Source organism: Ovis canadensis, chromosome 7 (genome assembly GCF_042477335.2).
Source record: "Ovis canadensis isolate MfBH-ARS-UI-01 breed Bighorn chromosome 7, ARS-UI_OviCan_v2, whole genome shotgun sequence".
NCBI lineage: Eukaryota > Metazoa > Chordata > Mammalia > Artiodactyla > Bovidae > Ovis > Ovis canadensis.
Window position 1 is genome coordinate 70,924,588 of NC_091251.1, and position 18,107 is coordinate 70,942,694.

Genomic DNA, 18,107 nt, shown 5'->3' on the forward strand with positions numbered 1-18,107 from the left:
CTAGAGCCAGACATCTTGAAGTGTGAAGTCAAGTTATGCCTTAAAAATTATTACTATGAAAAAGGTAGTGGAGGTGATGAAATTCCAGCTAAGTTATTTTAAATCCTAAAAGATGATGCTGTTAAAGTGCTGCATTCAGTATGTCAGCAAATCTGGAAAACTCAGCAGTAGCCACAGAACTGGAAAAAGGCAGTTTTCTTTCCAATTCCAAAGAAGGGCAATGTGAAAGAATGTTCAAACTACTATACAGTTGAGCTCCTTTCACATACTAGTAAGATTATGCTCAAAATCCGTCAAGCCAGGTTTCAGTAGTACATGAACCAAGAAATTGCAGGTATACAAGCTGGATTTAGAAAAGGCAGAGAAACCAAATTGCCAACATCCGCTGAACCATAGAGAAAGCAAGGAAATTCCAGAAAAACATCTACTTCTGCTTAACTGACTAAGTTAAAGCCTTTGACTGTGTGGATCACAACAAATTTTCACCCTGTGGAAAATTCTGAAAGGGATGGGAATACCAGACCGCCTTACCCGTCTCTTGAGAAACTCGTATACTGGTCAAGAAGCAACGGTTAGAATTTTATATGGAACAACTGATTGGTTCAAATTAGGAGAGTAGTAAGATGATTCCTTGGAGGAGGCCATGGCAATCCACTCCAGTATTGCCTGGAGAATGCCATGGACAGAGGACTCTGGCAGGCTACAGTCTACAGAGTCACATAGAGTTAGCCGTGCCTGAGGCGACTTAGCATGCACAGCACATGCGCAAGACTAGGCTATATATTCTCACCGTTTGTTTAACTTATATTCAGAGTACATCATGCAAAATGCCAGGCTGGACGAACCACAAGCTGGAATCAAGACTGTCTGGAAAAATATCAACAACCTCTGATATGCAGATAATACCACTTTAATGGCAAAAAGTGAAGAGGAACTAAAGAGCCTCTTGATGAAGGTAAAAGAGAAGAGCAAAAAAGCTGGCTTAAAACAACATTCAGTACTCACTTTGGCAGCACACATACTAACACTGGAATGAAACAAAGATTAGCGTGGTCCCTGCCCAAGGATGACACACAAATTCGTGAAGCACTCCATATTTTACCATGGCCAATTCATATTAATGTATGGCAGAAACCATCATAATATTATAAAGTAATAAACCTCCAATTAAAATAAATAAATAAATAAATAATTTAAGTCATGAAATACACTTTCCAGGTAAGGCGCTGAGAAGAAAGCTCATTTTACATATCAGAAACAGAGTGACATAAAGTTACCAAAATTAATATCTCAGACATTATCCTGCTATGTGTACTTTTTTTGTTAAAAGAAACTACTGTACCTAAGAAGCAGCATACAACACCATGGTTTTATTTTGAAGAATCAATTGAAGGTTATACATTTAAGCTGATTGCTTTTTAAAATATTAATTTATTTTAATTGGAGGATAATTACCTTACAATATTGTGGTTTTTGCCATCCATCAACATGAATCAGCCATGCATGCACATAACTGCTTTTTAAATGAGTTTGGCTGACATTTAAAAAATGTGAAATACAGTCACTAAATTTAGTTTTACTATTTATTTTTTTTTTTTGGTAAATGCAATACTCAAAGTTTTCTCTTGTACTCCACATGCCTACTGGAGAAAACCCACTCCAGTATTCTTGCCTGGGGAATCCCATGGAAAGAGGAGTGTGGTGGGCTACAGTCCGTGGGGTCACAAAGAGTCGGACATGACTGATGAACACTTTTCCACATGCTTATAAAGTTGTTATAAACAGGTTGTTTACGTGACCTAAAGGGATTCAAAAGTAATTCTTATGTTCTTCAATTTATTCTGAATTATATTGAGAGAGACTCTATGTTTAATAAAATTTTTAATGAAGTTGCATTTAATTTCAAATACATTAAAGGAATATCTTTTTTTAAATTTTTTATTTTTTTCATTTTTAAAATTTTAATATCTTTAATTCTTACATGCGTTCCACCCTCTCCCTCTCCCTCTGAGTCCAAAAGTCCGTTATACACTTCTGTGTTTCTTTCCCTGTCTTGCATACAGGGTCGTCATTGCCATCTTCCTAAATTCCATATATATGTGTTAGTATACTGTATTGGTGTTTTTCTTTCTGGCTTACTTCACTCTGTATAATCGGCTCCAGTTTCATCCATCTCATCAGAACTGATTCAAATGAATTCTTTTTAACGGCTGAGTAATACTCCATTGTGTATATGTACCACTGCTTTCTTATCCATTCATCTGCTGATGGACATCTAGGTTGCTTCCATGTCCTGGCTATTATAAACAGTGCTGCGATGAACATTGGGGTACATGTGTCTCTTTCAATTCTGGTTTCCTCGGTGTGTATGCCCAGCAGGGGGATTGCTGGGTCATAAGGTAGTTCTATTTGCGATTTTTTAAGGAATCTCCACACTGTTCTCCATAGTGGCTGTACTAGTTTGCATTCCCACCAACAGTGTAGGAGGGTTCCCTTTTCTCCACACCCTCTCCAGCATTTATTGCTTGCAGATTTTTGGATCGCAGCCACTCGAATAGCCAAAGCAACCTTGAGAAAGAAGAATGGAACTGGAGGAATCAACTTGCCGGACTTCAGGCTCTACTACAAAGCCACAGTCATCAAGACAGTATGGTACTGGCACAAAGACAGACATATAGATCAATGGAACAAAATAGAAAGCCCAGAGATAAATCCACACACATATGGACACCTTATCTTTGACAAAGGAGGCAAGAATATACAATGGAGTAAAGACAATCTCTTTAACAAGTGGTGCTGGGAAAACTGGTCAACCACTTGTAAAAGAATGAAACTAGATCACTTTCTAACACCCCACACAAAAATAAACTCAAAATGGATTAAAGATCTAAATGTAAGATCAGAAACTATAAAACTCCTAGAGGAGAACATAGGCAAAACACTCTCCGACATAAATCACAGCAGGATCCTCTATGATCCACCTCCCAGAATGCTGGAAATAAAAGCAAAAATAAACAAATGGGATCTAATTAAAATTAAAAGCTTCTGCACAACAAAGGAAAATATAAGCAAGGTGAAAAGACAGCCTTCTGAATGGGAGAAAATAATAGGAAATGAAGCAACTGACAAACAACTAATCTCAAAAATATACAAGCAACTTATGCAGCTCAATTCCAGAAAAATAAACGACCCAATCAAAAAATGGGCCAAAGAACTAAATAGACATTTCTCCAAAGAAGACATACGGATGGCTAACAAACACATGAAAAGATGCTCAACATCACTCATTATTAGAGAAATGCAAATCAAAACCACAATGAGGTACCACTTCACACCAGTCAGAATGGCTGCGATCCAAAAATCTGCAAGCAATAAAAGGAATATCTTAAGATTGGAAACAAACAAAACTCAACATTCAAGAAAGTAAGATCATGGCATTCAGTCCCATTCAGTTCAGTTCAGTCGTTCAGTTGTGTCCAACTCTTTGCGACCCCATGAATCGCAGCACACCAGGCCTCCCTGTCCATCACCAACTTGCGGAGTTCACTCAAACTCATGTCCATAGAGTTGGTGATGCCATCCACCCATCTCATCCTCTGTAATCCCCTTCTCCTCCTGTCCTCAATCCCTCCCAGCATCAGAGTCTTTTCCAATGAGTCAACTCTTCGCATGAGGTAGCAAAAGTATTGATGTTTCAGCTTTAGCATCAGTCCTTCCAAAGGACACCCAGGACTGATCTCCTTTAGAATGGACTGGTTGGATCTCCTTGCAGTCCAAGGGACTCTCAACAGTCTTCAACACCACAGTTCAAAAGCATCAATTCTTCGGCGTTCAGCCTTCTTCAGAGTCCAACTCTCACATCCATACATGACTACTGGAAAAACCATAGCCTTGACTAGATGGACCTTTGTTGGCAAAGTAATGCCTCTGCTTTTGAATATGCTATCTAGGTTGGTCATAACTTTCCTTCCAAGGAGTAAGCTTCTTAATTTCATGGCTGCGAACACGACCATCTGCAGTGATTTTGGAGCCCCCCAAAATAAAGTCTGACACTGTTTCCACTGTTTCCCCATCTATTTCCCATGAAGTGATGGGATCAGATGCCATGATCTTCATTTTCTGAATGTTGAGCTTTAAGCCAACTTTTTCACTCTCCTCTTTCAGTTTCATCAGGAGACTCTTTAGTTCTTCTTTGCTTTCTGCCATAAGGGTGGTATCATCTGTATATCTGAGATTATTGATATTTCTCCTGACAATCTTGATTCCAGCTTGTGCTTCATCCAGCCCAGTGTTTCTCATGATGTACTCTGCATATAAGTTAAATAAGCAGGGTGACAATTAACAGCCTTGATGCATTCCTTTCCCTATTTGGAACCAGTCTGTTGTTCCATGTCCAATTCTAACTGTTGCTTCCTGACCTGCATACAGATTTCTCAAGAGGCAGGTCAGATAGTCTGGTATTCCCGTCTCTTTCAGAATTTTCCAAAATTTGTTGTGGTCCACACAGTCAAAGGCTTTGGCATTGTCAATAAAGCAATAATAGAAGTTTTTCTGGAACCCTCTTGCTTTTTCAATGATCCAGTGGATGGTGACAATTTGATTTCTGTTCCTCTGCCTTTTCTAAATCCAGCTTGAACAACTGGAAGTTCATAGTTCATGTACTGTTGAAGCCTGACTTGGAGAATTCTGAGCATTACTTTATTAGCATGTGAGATGAGTGCAACTGTGTGGTGGTTTGAGCATTCTTTGTCATTGGAATGAAAGCTGACCTTTTCAAGTCTGTGGCCACTGCTGAGTTTTCAAAAATTGCTGGCATATTGAATACAGCACTTTCACAGCATTATATTTTAGGATATGAAATAGCTCAACTGGAATTCTATCACCTTCACTAGCTTTGTTCCTAGTGATGCTTCCTAAGGCCTACTTGACTTCGCATTCCAGGATGTCTGGCTGTAAGTGAGTGATCACACCATCGTGATTATCTGGGTTGTGAAGATCTTTTTTGTACAGTTCTTCTGTGTATTCTTGCCCCTTCTTCTTAATATCCTCTGCTTCTGTTAGGTCCATACCATTTCTGTCTTTTATTGAGCCCATTTTTGCATGAAATTCTCTCTTCATATCTCTTAATTTTTTTGAAGATATCTCTTAGTCATTTGCATTCTGTTGTTTTCTCTATTTCTTTGCACTGATCACTAAGAAAGGCTTTCTTATCTCTCCTTGGTATTCTTCAGAATTCTGCATTCAATTGTGTATATGTTTCCTTTTTTCCTTTGCTTTTTGCCTCTCTTCTTTTCACAGCTATTTGTAAGGCCTCCTCAGACAGCCATTTTGCTTTTTTGCATTTCTTTTTCTTGGGGATGATCTTGATCCCTGTGTCCTCTACAATGTCACAAACCTCCATCCATAGTCAGAGATGTAAGTCAGAGAAATACAAATATCAGATCATATTGCTTATATGTGGAGTCTAGAACTAATGATGCAAATGAACTCATTTACAAAATAGGAATAGACTAACAGAGAATAAACTTATGATTACTAGGAGGGAAAGGTAGGGGGAGGGATAGACTGAGAGTTTGATATTGACACATACACATATTTAAGATAGACAAACAAGAAGGACTTGCTGTATAGCAGAAAGAATTCTGCTCAATATTCCGTAATAATCTAAATGAGAAAAAGAATTTGAAAAATAATATATACACATATATGTATAGCTGAATATCTTTCTGTATACCCTAAACTAACTCACTGTTGTTAATCAATGATACTCCAATGTAAAACAAACTTAAAAGATATGCTTTGGAGGTGCATTTGTTAAAATGTTTAGCTTTCTCTGCCTTAATTTCATAATTTTAAAAATGGACTTACTACCTGCCTTATGGTAGGCTACAGTAAGGATTAAATTATATGTGGCATGTACAATATTCAGCATACTTAACAAATGTTAGCTTTTCCTCTTATGGAAAGAGTACCAGGTAGAAAAGAATAGATCCATGCTTTGGTTTAGTTCAGCTATTAACTGAACATACGGCCTCAGTTGGGAAGGGATGGTGATTATAAATCACAGGCTATTAGGGCTGTATGGGAACTTTGGGATTATTGATGTCATCCTACCAGTACAGAAAGAATAGGCAGCACAGGAAAGTAAAACCATATCCTGTAGGAAATTCCTGGCACTGAATAGGGGGTCCAATAAGGCCATTCCGGTTATGAAACTCCAGTGATTCTAAGTCTTCCATAATGTTGCTGACAATTTTTTTATATAAGGGCTCTCTGGGCTCTTTCCTAGTAATTGGGTCATTTTATTTCTATTCTGTCTTGACCAGAGTTCACAGAAAAAGCCATAAAATAATATGTCAAATCAAAATTTATTTTCTTTTCTTTTGCTCCACAATTGTGCATTTTCAGTGACTCAGCCCACTGAGAGACGTTCTACTTTCAACTTCCCCTTGAGGTACTGATTTCTGCCTGGGCCGCTTGAAAATCTCCAACCAAGAGCAGTGATCAGTCTTAATATCATTAAAAGTAGAACAGCAAAACGTCATGTTCCTTTTGTCAAGTAATAGGAAGTAAGCAGCATCACTACTCAAGTAATCTTTCCATTTAAAAATTTTTATTAAGGAAAAAATAAAACATTTTCAGAAGAAGAGAAAATACTGTAAATGCTTTCATGTACTTTCAACTCAGATTCAATTTCTACCATGGGTAAATAGCATGGGGGAAGGTGGAATCATTTTAAATTAAAAGATTCTTAACAGGGTGTTGCAGTTTCAGAAATAGTGGAGACTGGGTGGATAGAACTGTTCCTCAGATGATAATTGTAAAATCTGGACTACACACTACACACACACACACACACATATATATATGAACTGGAGAGTGACCAAAATCAAAACTATAGGAAAGAAGAATTTCCATGAGTATGATTTGAAGGTTTTCAGGCTTCTGCCTACACAGCTATACAGCAGCAGAAAGCCACCATCTTACTAATCTGAGCTATCAGATGCAGTTTGGGACTGGCAAAGCAGAAAGAGGAATTATCCTGGAAGGGAGGGAATTGCACAAGGTGAAATCCTTGAACATATACATATAAAATCTGCCAAAAACTTTGGATGACTACTAAACTATAATGGCCAGGGAAGACCTGAAGAGGTCTTGAAATATACAGTAGCTGAGAGCTGAATAAACTGAGTGGGGAGATCATTTGCTATCTACCACAAGGAAGACAGAGCTCTGAGTCTGAGTCAAGCCAAAGTAACTAACTGCCTTCTAAAATAAGACTTACTGTTCAGAAGAACATAACATAATCCAGATACCCAACCCTGTATAATTCAAGGTCTAGTTGCCAATCAGAAAAGCACCCGGATGTACAAAAAAACAAAAACACAAACCCACAAAAATATCCACACACAATGAGTGAAAATAAGGAAGAAGTTTTAAAAGACTTTAAGGTAGAAAAAAAGAAAACCTCTCCAGTCCTAGTATCTGTCCTACCTGCCTAGACTTGAGGCATCTCTAGTAATACCAGGCTCTAATTTACTCTCACTAGGCACTACGCATTATGGATCTTCCCTTGTAGCTCAGTCAGTAAAGAATCTGCCTGCAATGCAGGAGACCCAGGTTCTGTTCCTGGGTTGGGAAGATCCTCTGGAGAAGGAAATGGCAACCTACCCCAGTTTTGTTGCCTGGAGAGTCCCATGGACAGAAGAGCCTGGCAGGTTATAGTCCATGGGGTCTCAAGAGTCGGACACAACCTAGCGATTAAACCACAGGCATTATGCATGCTCAGACAATAATGTCCAATATAGTATCACCTCTTCCAGTTGATGCAGGTTTGATCTCAGTGGGATAGTAGGCAAGATGATGGTATTGATTATGTGGTAGTGTTAACAATGTTGGTGATAGTGGTGGCAGACAGAACTGAAATTCTTATTGAAATTCAGGATGTAAGAGGAAAATATTCTAAATCTTTGTTGTTGTCTAGTCACTAAGTTGTGTCAGGGTCCTTTGTAGCTATTTAATCTCATTAAATATCATTTAATGAACCACAGACCTGGATTAAGTTTTTCCAATTTCTTATCTTGGTAATGAGTAACTATCCTGCTTACTCCATAGAGCAGTTATGAGAAAACAAATGAAATAATGACAACAATAGCTTACATTTATTGAGGAATTAACATTTTCCAGGCATGGTTCTAAGTTCTTTCTTTTTATGTATTAATTTATCTACTGAAAAAATCTATTTCTGCTTTATTGACTATGCCAAAGCCTTTGACTGTGTGGATCACAATCAACTGTGGAAAATTCTGAGAGAAATGGGAATACCAGACCACCTAACCTGCCTCTTGAGAAATCTGTATGCAGGTCAGGAAGCAACAGTTAGAACTGGACATGGAACAACAGACTGGTTCCAAATAGGAAAAGGAGTACATCAAGGCTGTATATTGTCACCCTGCTTTTTTAACTTATATGCAGAGTACATCATGAGAAACGCTGGGCTGGAAGAACCACAAGCTGGAATCAAGATTGCCGGGAGAAATATCAATAACCTCAGATATGCAGATGACACCACCCTTATGGCAGAAAGCGAAGAAGAACTAAAAAGCCTCTTGATGAAAGTGAAAGAGGAGAGTGAAAAAGTTGGCTCAAAGCTCAACATTCAGAAAATGAAGATCATGGCATCCAGTCCCATCACTTCATGTGAAATAGATGGGGAAACAGTGGAAACAGTGTCAAACTTTATTTTTGGGGGCTCCAAAATCACTGCAGATGGTGATTGCAGCCATGAATTAAAAGACTCTTACTCCTTGGAAGAAAAGTTATGACCAACCTAGATAGCATATTCAAAAGCAGAGACATTACTTTGCCAACTAAAGTCCATCTAGTCAAGGCTGTGGTTTTTCCAGTAGTCATGTATGGATGTGAGAGTTGGACTGTGAAGAAGGCTGAACACCGAAGAATTGATGCGTTTGAACTGTGGTGTTGGAGAAGACTCTTGAGAGTCCCTTGGACTGCAAGGAGATCTAACCAATCCATTCTGAAGGAGATCAACTCTGAGATTTCTTTGGAAGGAATGATGTTAAAGCTGAAACTCCAGTACTTTGTCCATCTCAAGTGAAGAGTTGACTCATTGGAAAAGACTCTGATGCTGGGAGGGATTGGAGGCAGGAGGAGAAGGGGGTTACAGAGGATGAGATGGGTGGATGGCATCACTGACTCAATGAACATGAATCTGAGTGAACTCTGGGAGCTGGTGATGGACAGGGAGGCCTGGCGTGCTGCGATTCATGGGGTCGCAAAGAGTCGGACACGACTGTGCGACTGAACTGAACTGAACTAATAACTGAGGTAGGTAGCATTTTTACTAGTCTCATTTCATAGATAAGGTGAGAGAGATTAAACAACTTGCCAAATTAATAACATTTAGAGGCAGTAGTCTTTCAGGGAAGATGTGTGGATCAAGTATTCTCAGCACTCTTGCCTCTGTTGTTAAGATTTTAAACTGATATACCACTATGGACAGCAATTTGGAAACAGTCTTACAATTAGATGCTCACTGTTATGAACAGGTTATTTCACTCATGATATTCACTAAGAGAAACTCTTGTACGTGTGCAACAGGAGACATAGAAAAAAGTGTTCAAGGAAACATTATTTGCCATAGGAAAATAAACCTAATTGTCCATCAATAAGTGAATGGATATATCAACTGAGATGCTCCACAACAATTAAGTGCATGTGTATCAATATAAATAGATCTAGAATTGTGCTCTCCATTATGGTAGCTAACTTGCCACATAAAGCTGATAAGCACTTGAAATATGGCTAAAGATATACATTAGAAGAATAATATTTTGGACATATTTAGTTAAATAAAATATGTACTAAATTTAATTTTGCTTTTTGCTTTTAGGTGTGGCTATTAGAAAATTTTAAATTAATATGTGGTTCAGTTACATTTTTATTGGACAACACTGATCTAGAAAATATAATTTGAGTTAAAATAAGCTATGGAAAAATTTGTAAACACCACAAAACATAGAAAACAATATTGTCTACTATTTATAGAGCATATATATGCAATTAAAATACAAAAATGTAGATTGAAATGGTACCCACCAAATTCATAATAATGCCCACCCATGGAGAATAGATAGGGGATGGAACCTGGAGAGGAAAACAAAGGGAACCTGAATTTTATTTGTAACAGTCCAAATACTTTAGTTAGATAAACAATGTATCTAAAGCCAAAAGGACTAAATACTAATATTTGATTGTTCTTGAGAGTAGGATATTTTTACATTTTGGTATTTTAACATTTCAAAAATGAAACAGAGCCAAAAAAATGGAATATCTATAATACAGCACACATTCATTTACACTTTTAACAATTCTTCCGCCATTAGGTGCCATATTTAACCAGAGGTTCTGGCAAAGATAAGGTCAAATGAGGACATTAAGGAGAGAGGTTAAAGTCCACATGCTATCATAATTGTGTATATGAGTATTCATAAAAGCCAATTATTTTTGTTGACTGTAAGAGTAACATGTGCCCATTACACAAAATTTGGGATTTAGGAAAAGTATAAAGAGAACAAACAACATTTTACCACAATTCCATCGCTAATAGAAAGTCACTGGATATTTTCGGTTTATTTTCTTTCAGTCTTTTTGAATATTTGGCTTTTTACTTTTGCTAATATCTGGCAGATATTTTGAAACAAACCCCTGAATGAAATATGATTGTTTTGTCTTTGATCAAAATAATGTTTGCCTTGGGGCTCCAGATTTGGCTTCTGATATCTTTTTTAAAAATAAAAACAAAAAACCAATGGCTAATACTAAAGGCTGTACCCAGCACACTAAGTATGTTACATGCATTATATAATTTAAACCACTTTCCAATGTAAGAACCATTATAATTCCTATTTTGTACAGAGAAAAATGAGGTATAGAGAGGCTTCCTAAGCCTCTAAGAAGGCTCTTGAATGAGATGAAGTTTCAGATTCAAATGCACAGAGTTTGATAAATTTATCTCTATCTCTGTGACGTGTGTGTGTGTGTGTGTGTGTGTGTGTGTGAGTGATCTGGACACATAAACAGGCGTAAGTGACTCAGGTGAAATTTGTTCATGAAAGCTGTTGTTTAGTCGCCAAGTCGTGTCTGACTCTCTGTGACCATGGAATGCAGCACACCAAGCTTCCCTGTCCTTCACTATCTCTCAGAGTTTGCTCAAACTTATGTCCATTGACTTGGTGTAGCCATCCAACCATCTCATTCTCTGTTGCCCCCTTCTCCTCCTGACCCCAGTCTTTCCCAGCATCAGCGGCTTTTCCAGGGAGTCAGCTCCTTACATCAGGTGGCCAAAACTTCGGAGCTTCAGCATCAGTCCTTCCAATGAATTTCCGTTAGGATTGTTAATGAAAAGATAATTTTATCTCACATTAACATTTGTTGAGTCTTCATTATACTTTGCCCTGGACTAAGTAGTTTACATGTTTTGCAATGCATTATTTCCTTTAATCTTTGGAACAACCCTATAATGAAGATTCTAATATGATTCTCAATTCACTGATAGAGAAACTGAGGCTTACAGAGGTTGAGGATGGTGCCGAGGATATAGAGATAACAATGGTAGAGCTGTCCACACTTCCAATCTGAGAACTACAAGCATCAGAGGCCATACTCTTCCTCTATCTTTTACCACCCACACCCCTAGCATATAAAGATGTCTTATCTCCCTTTGCTAAGCAGTGTACTGTGACAACGTTTGAAGCCAGTAAAAGAAATGTCTTTGATATAGAATCCCCCAGACACTGGTATGGCCAATCAGATGGTTCTTATCTTTTCCAAACACATCTTTTCCTTCAGTTTCCCCCACCAGACCTGCCAAGTTTGGGATGGGTATCTGTTATCAACTCCTGGGTCTATCTAGCTGGTATCCAGAATGGTCCAGAACCCAACGAAGCAGACTTTAAATGACTTGTTTTTGCGTTGCCCATTGCAGCCTAGGAGAAAACTGGATGGTCACCAGCTTATAAAAATAAGGAAATGAGAACCATGCTTAAGAGGAATGAGGCCTGCCAGTGAGCAGAGACAGGGATTAAACTTTCAAAATATGATGGGCGATGAGGGTGGGGCAAGGGGTGGGTAGGTAGAAGGGTGAATCAGAGTTTGAAGGCAGCCTTAGTCAAAGAACTGACCGACAGACAGACCCTGGGCACTTAATAAACTCTAGTAACTTTGTAAAAGAGTGGAAGATATCCTCAAGATAATTTTTCTTCAATTCTTGTCCACTGGAGACTGAGGAGCAGTCATCACTGGGGGGCTTCAGAATTGAGATAACATGCTGATTGGGGTAAGACCAAAGGCAGGATGAAGTCAAATGTACCTGCTGCTGGGACCCAGCCACCTCCTTGGCCTTAAAGCAGCACTCAACCCAGTAGCCTCCCACTGTATTGTTAATATGTTTCCCGATAATCACTATCCCAGGTTCGACTAAAGGCATGAGTCTTTATAATATTGCTTACACATGGTGAGTATCAGATAGCAAGAGAACACCACGGTCCTTGATGAAATGAAGAACACAGTCTCTGAGGTCAGGAAACTAATTAATTAATGGGGAGTGGGGATGGGTTCCAAGCCTGTATCTGAGAACTTGATTATTGAATAAGAGATAAAATGTGCACAGAAAAAAAGAGTAAAATAAAAAAGTGAAGGGAAGGACTCTTACTTCTCCCACTCTTCATCCTTTAACCCAGAACAAGAATAGGAATTAAGCTTCAGCAGTATGTATCTGCATCAGTTCTCTCTCTCTTTTACCAGGGGTCGTATTGCAGGAAGAATACTTGTGTATTTTAAGAGCAATGCAGCCAATGCCCCAATATTTGGCTGAAAGAAGAAAAAAATGGCAAGGCAAGGAGGAAAAATAAAGAACTGGAAAGTAATGTCCTGAAATTTCCTCTGCATATGAATTCCCAGGCTCTAAGAGCAACATTTGTCTCTGTACTCTATGTGCAGGCTTAAAGTGAGTCTCCATAGCCATCTAAACATCATAAAAAGCTGTTTTCATTATTCCCACCCTTCCTAGGAGAGGATTAAGTCACTGAGACAGCCCTGCCAATTACTCTGACCTCTTTCTTGACAGGAGCTGTTGACACTTGCTTTGGTTCCTCCTTCTACAGGAAATGGGCTTCCCTTGTGGCTCAGCTGGTAAAGAATCTGCCTGCAATGTAGGAGACCTGGGTTTGATCCCTGGATTGGGAGGATACCCTGGAGGAGGGAAAGGCTACCCACTCCAGTATTCTGGGCCTGGAGAATTCCATGGACTGTATAGTCCATGGAGTTGCAAATAGTTGGATACAACTGAGCGACCTTCAGTTTTCCACAGGAAAGTGGCACTATATCTGTATCTCAGTGCAATACTGTCACTGGCAAGACCTCCAAGAATAGAAAACAAAACAACTGATGACACGAAGGGGATATAAAACTCATGAAATGAGACTATTGCCTGAATCGAGAATTGACTCAGAGTACCAGTCGCTCTCTCCAGTGACAACACGCATTCCCAGCAGTCATCAGGCAATGATTAGACTAAAGGGAGATGAATGTTTCTGGGCTGCTAAGGCACCCCCTCTCTGTACATTTCTGAAGAATCCATGGACCTACTTCATTCTGATTAAGTGACTTTGGAGAAGAGAAAAGTGGTGACTTCTTATGGAAGCTTAAGGCTGGTTCCTACTCAAAGTGTTTTCTTGTAGAGAAGAACAGTATTAAATCAACTGGACTTCCCAGTCATAGTCTGCTGTTTCAGGAGGGAAGTTTTGTGGCCCTTCCTTTGTGGCTGTGTGCTTGGCATTGTCACTCTTCCCGAACATCTCTGTAAGCAAACACTCCTTTGAGGTTTCAGTACACTTGTTCCTCTGCTTTCTTTAATAAAATGCATCCTTGGAATTCAGAGAATCTGCTCATTTACTTATTGGCTTAAATATATATAGAAAGAAATTTCTATTAGATACATAGTTTCTGCATTCATCAGTTCTACCTGCATACTATTACAAACATGTTCTCTGGGGCACTAACATAGTTATGGAAAAATCTTGCCCTTAACATTAAACTTTTATTAAGCACCAGAGAATTTTCTCAAAGGTGAAACTGGTAAGATGAAGAATTTGGATAAGAATCAGGCTCTGGATTCAGATAAACTGAGGTTCACTCTTTGCTCTGTCACTTCAATTGCTGTTGATTTCAGGCAAGTTTCCTCACCTCTCTGACTTTTTCTTTAAAGTGAGCATGACAAATAACTATAATAAGGGTTGCTGTGAGGCTTATGCTATGAACCTGGCTCATAATAAGAGCACACTGATTACTATTAAAAAATGAAACATGGACCCGAATTTTGTGGAGTTCATGGCATTATACAAGGGGAAGAAAATATTTAAAGAGATAAATAACACATCTGGATAAAACTGCTATAATTGATATGCTTTAAAAAGAAAAAAAGTAAAGCACCGACAAGATAGCCATTCATTTTTGTCAGAAAGGACCATGAGTCTCAGAGAGGAAGTCCTCCTGGATCTCACTTGGCTGATAAGTGAAGAAGGGGGTTCTACGCAGGGGAAAGACAAGAGAAGAGACAGAAAGCCATGAAGCACAAGAGAATGCAACCATATGGAGCTGACAACCCTGTCCACATGAAGGAATGCTAGGCTTTCCAAACTTTGTGAATGACCAACTCCCATTAATTTATAGGAGTAAAAGCGCGTGTTTTTCTTTAGCCTGATGACCAATCTACTACAGAAGATGAATTGGCCAGAAAGGGAAGGATGGAGACACTGTGGGAGAACTAAGATGATGACTACCCATCCACCTTTGGTCCAGTCAGTCAAAATCCAATCGGATTTGGTTCTTGACTCACTGACTTTTCATTCAAGAGCACTGCATTCTAATTGTGTGTTGTCATTCACTAAGTCAGAAAAGGCAAGAGCCATGAAAACAGGCTTCCCAGTCATAGTTACTTTAAATTTGTTCATTAACCAGCTCATCTGTTCATCAGTTCAGTTCAGTCGCTCAGTTGTGTCCGACTCTTTGCGACCCCATGAATCGCAGCACGCCAGGCCTCCCTGTCCCTCACCAACTGCCGGAGTTCACTCAGACTCATGTTCATCGAGTCAGTGATGCCATCCAGGCATCTCATCCTCTGTCGTCCCCTTCTCCTCCTGCCCCCAATCCCTCCCAGCATCAGAGTCTTTTCCAATGAGTCAACTCTTCGCATGAGATGGCCAAAGTACTGGAGTTTCAGCTTCAGCATCATTCCTTCCAAAGAAATCCCGGGGCTGATCTCCACATCTTATTTGTCACACCACTCCTTTCAGTTTGTTGTTTGTTCAGCCTGATTATCCAAAAGGTCAGGGCTGAATTGCTATTGAACACGGCCTGGATTAAACATGTTTCCAATGTCCAATCGACTTTTTTTTTTTCTTTACATTTACATGCAAATGTACACTAAAAACTTACAAAACCTTCAAGGTTTTCAAAGAAGTCAAAGAAATAGGGAGACTTGCAGTGAAAGTCAGAAGAGCTTTCTCTTTCTGCAGTGCAGGAGAAAACTCAGTCCTTGAGAGGACGGGAGAATCCAGCTTAACAAATGCATTAATTAAAGCATACACAGAAATCCAGAAAAGTTTCCAATGAAAAATGGTGACTGAGCCAAGGTTTTGTACATTTTCTCAATGCTATTCAACAAGTTCTTGCCTACATATTGCTAAATGTCCTTCTTAAATTTTTTTTCTAGTTCTTTTGGGAATAATCTATATATTACTAGTTTGTTTCCATGGTGGTCAGGAAAATTAACTTTATGACTTCGATTCTTTATTGTCTATTGGAAACTATTTTATTTGCCAGCATACAATCATTTTGGCAAATTTTCCATGTGTATTTGAAAATACTGAACATTCTGTAGTTATTCTATGCATGACTGTGGAGTTATTTCTTCATTTAATTCTGTTAATCTTAAAAATAAGGCTAGTTGGATGTAAATTTAGGTTATACATCTTCACTGTAAATTATTTTATTAAAATGAAATGTCCCTCTATTGTGATTAATATAATACAGTAATTATCTCTAATATTTAATACTGAAATAGAAGTATTAATCTTCCTTTTAAATTTGTCAAAATGAAATCTTTAAAAACTTTTATTGAAGCATGGTTGATTTATAATGTTGTGTTAGTTTCAGATGTACAGCAAAGTGAATCATTTGTACATATACATATATTTACTATTTTGAAAACTTTATCTCTAGAATTGTTGAGTATAGAAATTTTACTGTATGTCTAGTAATACTACATAGTCAAGTATTTATAATTAATCAATTTCTTTCCTTATTAGTTGGCAACACTCTTATTTTGGATCTCAATTATTATATGTTTAATTATAATATCCTTTGCCTCATATAATTATAATTTTTCTCAATCGAGAATTTTTAAGGTCTATTCCCTTAGTAATGTTCAAATATACAGTACAGTATTGATATCTATATTTATCATGTTGTATATTATGTCACTGGAATTATTTATCTTATAACTGGAAGTTTGTACCTTTCAACTAGTTTCGCAAATTTCCCCCATCCCTGAACTCTTTGCTTTTGGCAGCTATCAATCTGTTCTGTTTTATGAGTTCAGTTTTTTTTTTACCCTCAAAACTTAAAAAATTTATTTTTTAATTGAAGGATAACTGTTTCACAGAATTTTGTTGTTTTCTATCAAACCTCAACATGAATGAGCCATAGGCATACATATATCCACTCGCTTTTGAAACTCCCTCTCATCTCCCTCCCATCCCACCCCTCTAGGTTGATACAGAGCCCTGTTTCAGTTTCCAGAAAGTGAAAGTGAAGTCGCTCAGTTGTGTCCAACTCTTTGCAACCCCGTGGACTATACCACCACCCTCCTTCATCCATGGGATTTTCCAGGCAAGAGTACTGGAGTGGGTTGCCATTTCGTTCTCCAGAGGATCGTCCCAACTCAAGGATCGAACCTAGGTCTCTCGCACTGTAGACAGACACTTTACCATCTGAGCCACCAGGGAAGTCTCAGTTTTCTGAGACATACAGCAAATTCCTGTTGGTTATCTATTTCACATATGGTAATGTAAGTTTCCAGGTTACTCTTTCCATATATCTCACCCTCTCCCCATGTCCATAAGTCTATTCTGTTTCTCCATGGCTTCCCTGTAAATAGTTTTTTTTAGATTCCATATGTAAGTGAAATCATTCAGTATTTGCCTTTCTCTGTCTGATTTATTTTGCTCAGCATAATGCCTCAAGGGTTTATAACAGCTTAACACAATTTAACTCTCTTTGTGCTTTTGGTATTGTGTGTTTCAATACAATGTATATATTTTTAAACCCACTAACATTAGATTATTGTTTTAATTAATAGGTATTTATATTTACACTGTAGTTATTCTTCCTGTTGTTCATTATTCCTTTCTGCATTATTAAACCTCATTCTAGGAACATTTTCCTTCTGTAAAAAATTCTTTAGTATTTTAGTGAAGGACAAATGATGATGAATGCTAAGCTTTTGTCTGAGAAAGTATTTATTTTGCCTTTATTTTTGATGACTATGTTCATTAGGTACAGAATTCTAAATTCACATTTATTTCCTTACATTATTTCAAGGATGCCAATCAATTGTTTCATGGTTTCTGTTGCTTCTTTAAGAGTTCAATTGTCAGTGTTGCTGGCCTCTTTGAAGGTAATGTGTTTTTTCGTTGCTTTTTAAAAGATTTTTCTCTTTTGTCTTTGTTGCCATTTTACTATGATGTGCCTCGACATGGTTCTGTTTGATTTCATCCTGTTTTCATTTCATCCTGATTTCATTTCTATATCCTGAGATTTGCATTCCTTCCTGAATTTATGACTTGATATCTTTTGATAGTTTTAGAAGATTCTCATTCATAGCTTTCCAAGTATTGCATCTTCCACAGCCTCTCCTCCAATTACATGTATGTTAAATCTTTACATCCAATTTCACATATCTCTTATCTCTTCAAAAATTTTTAAAATATTTTTTCCTTCTTTGGACTTGACTTTAGACACTTTCT

At 38.0% G+C, this 18,107-nt stretch overlaps 1 non-coding gene across 1 annotated transcript; it reads left to right on the forward strand.

The window, feature by feature from the left end:
* The first annotated feature begins 997 nt into the window (after positions 1–997).
* Positions 998–1,101, forward strand: LOC138444445 (U6 spliceosomal RNA). The gene has a single exon (XR_011258474.1). It is a non-coding gene; the product is annotated as a U6 spliceosomal RNA (small nuclear RNA).
* The last annotated feature ends 17,006 nt before the right edge of the window (positions 1,102–18,107 follow it).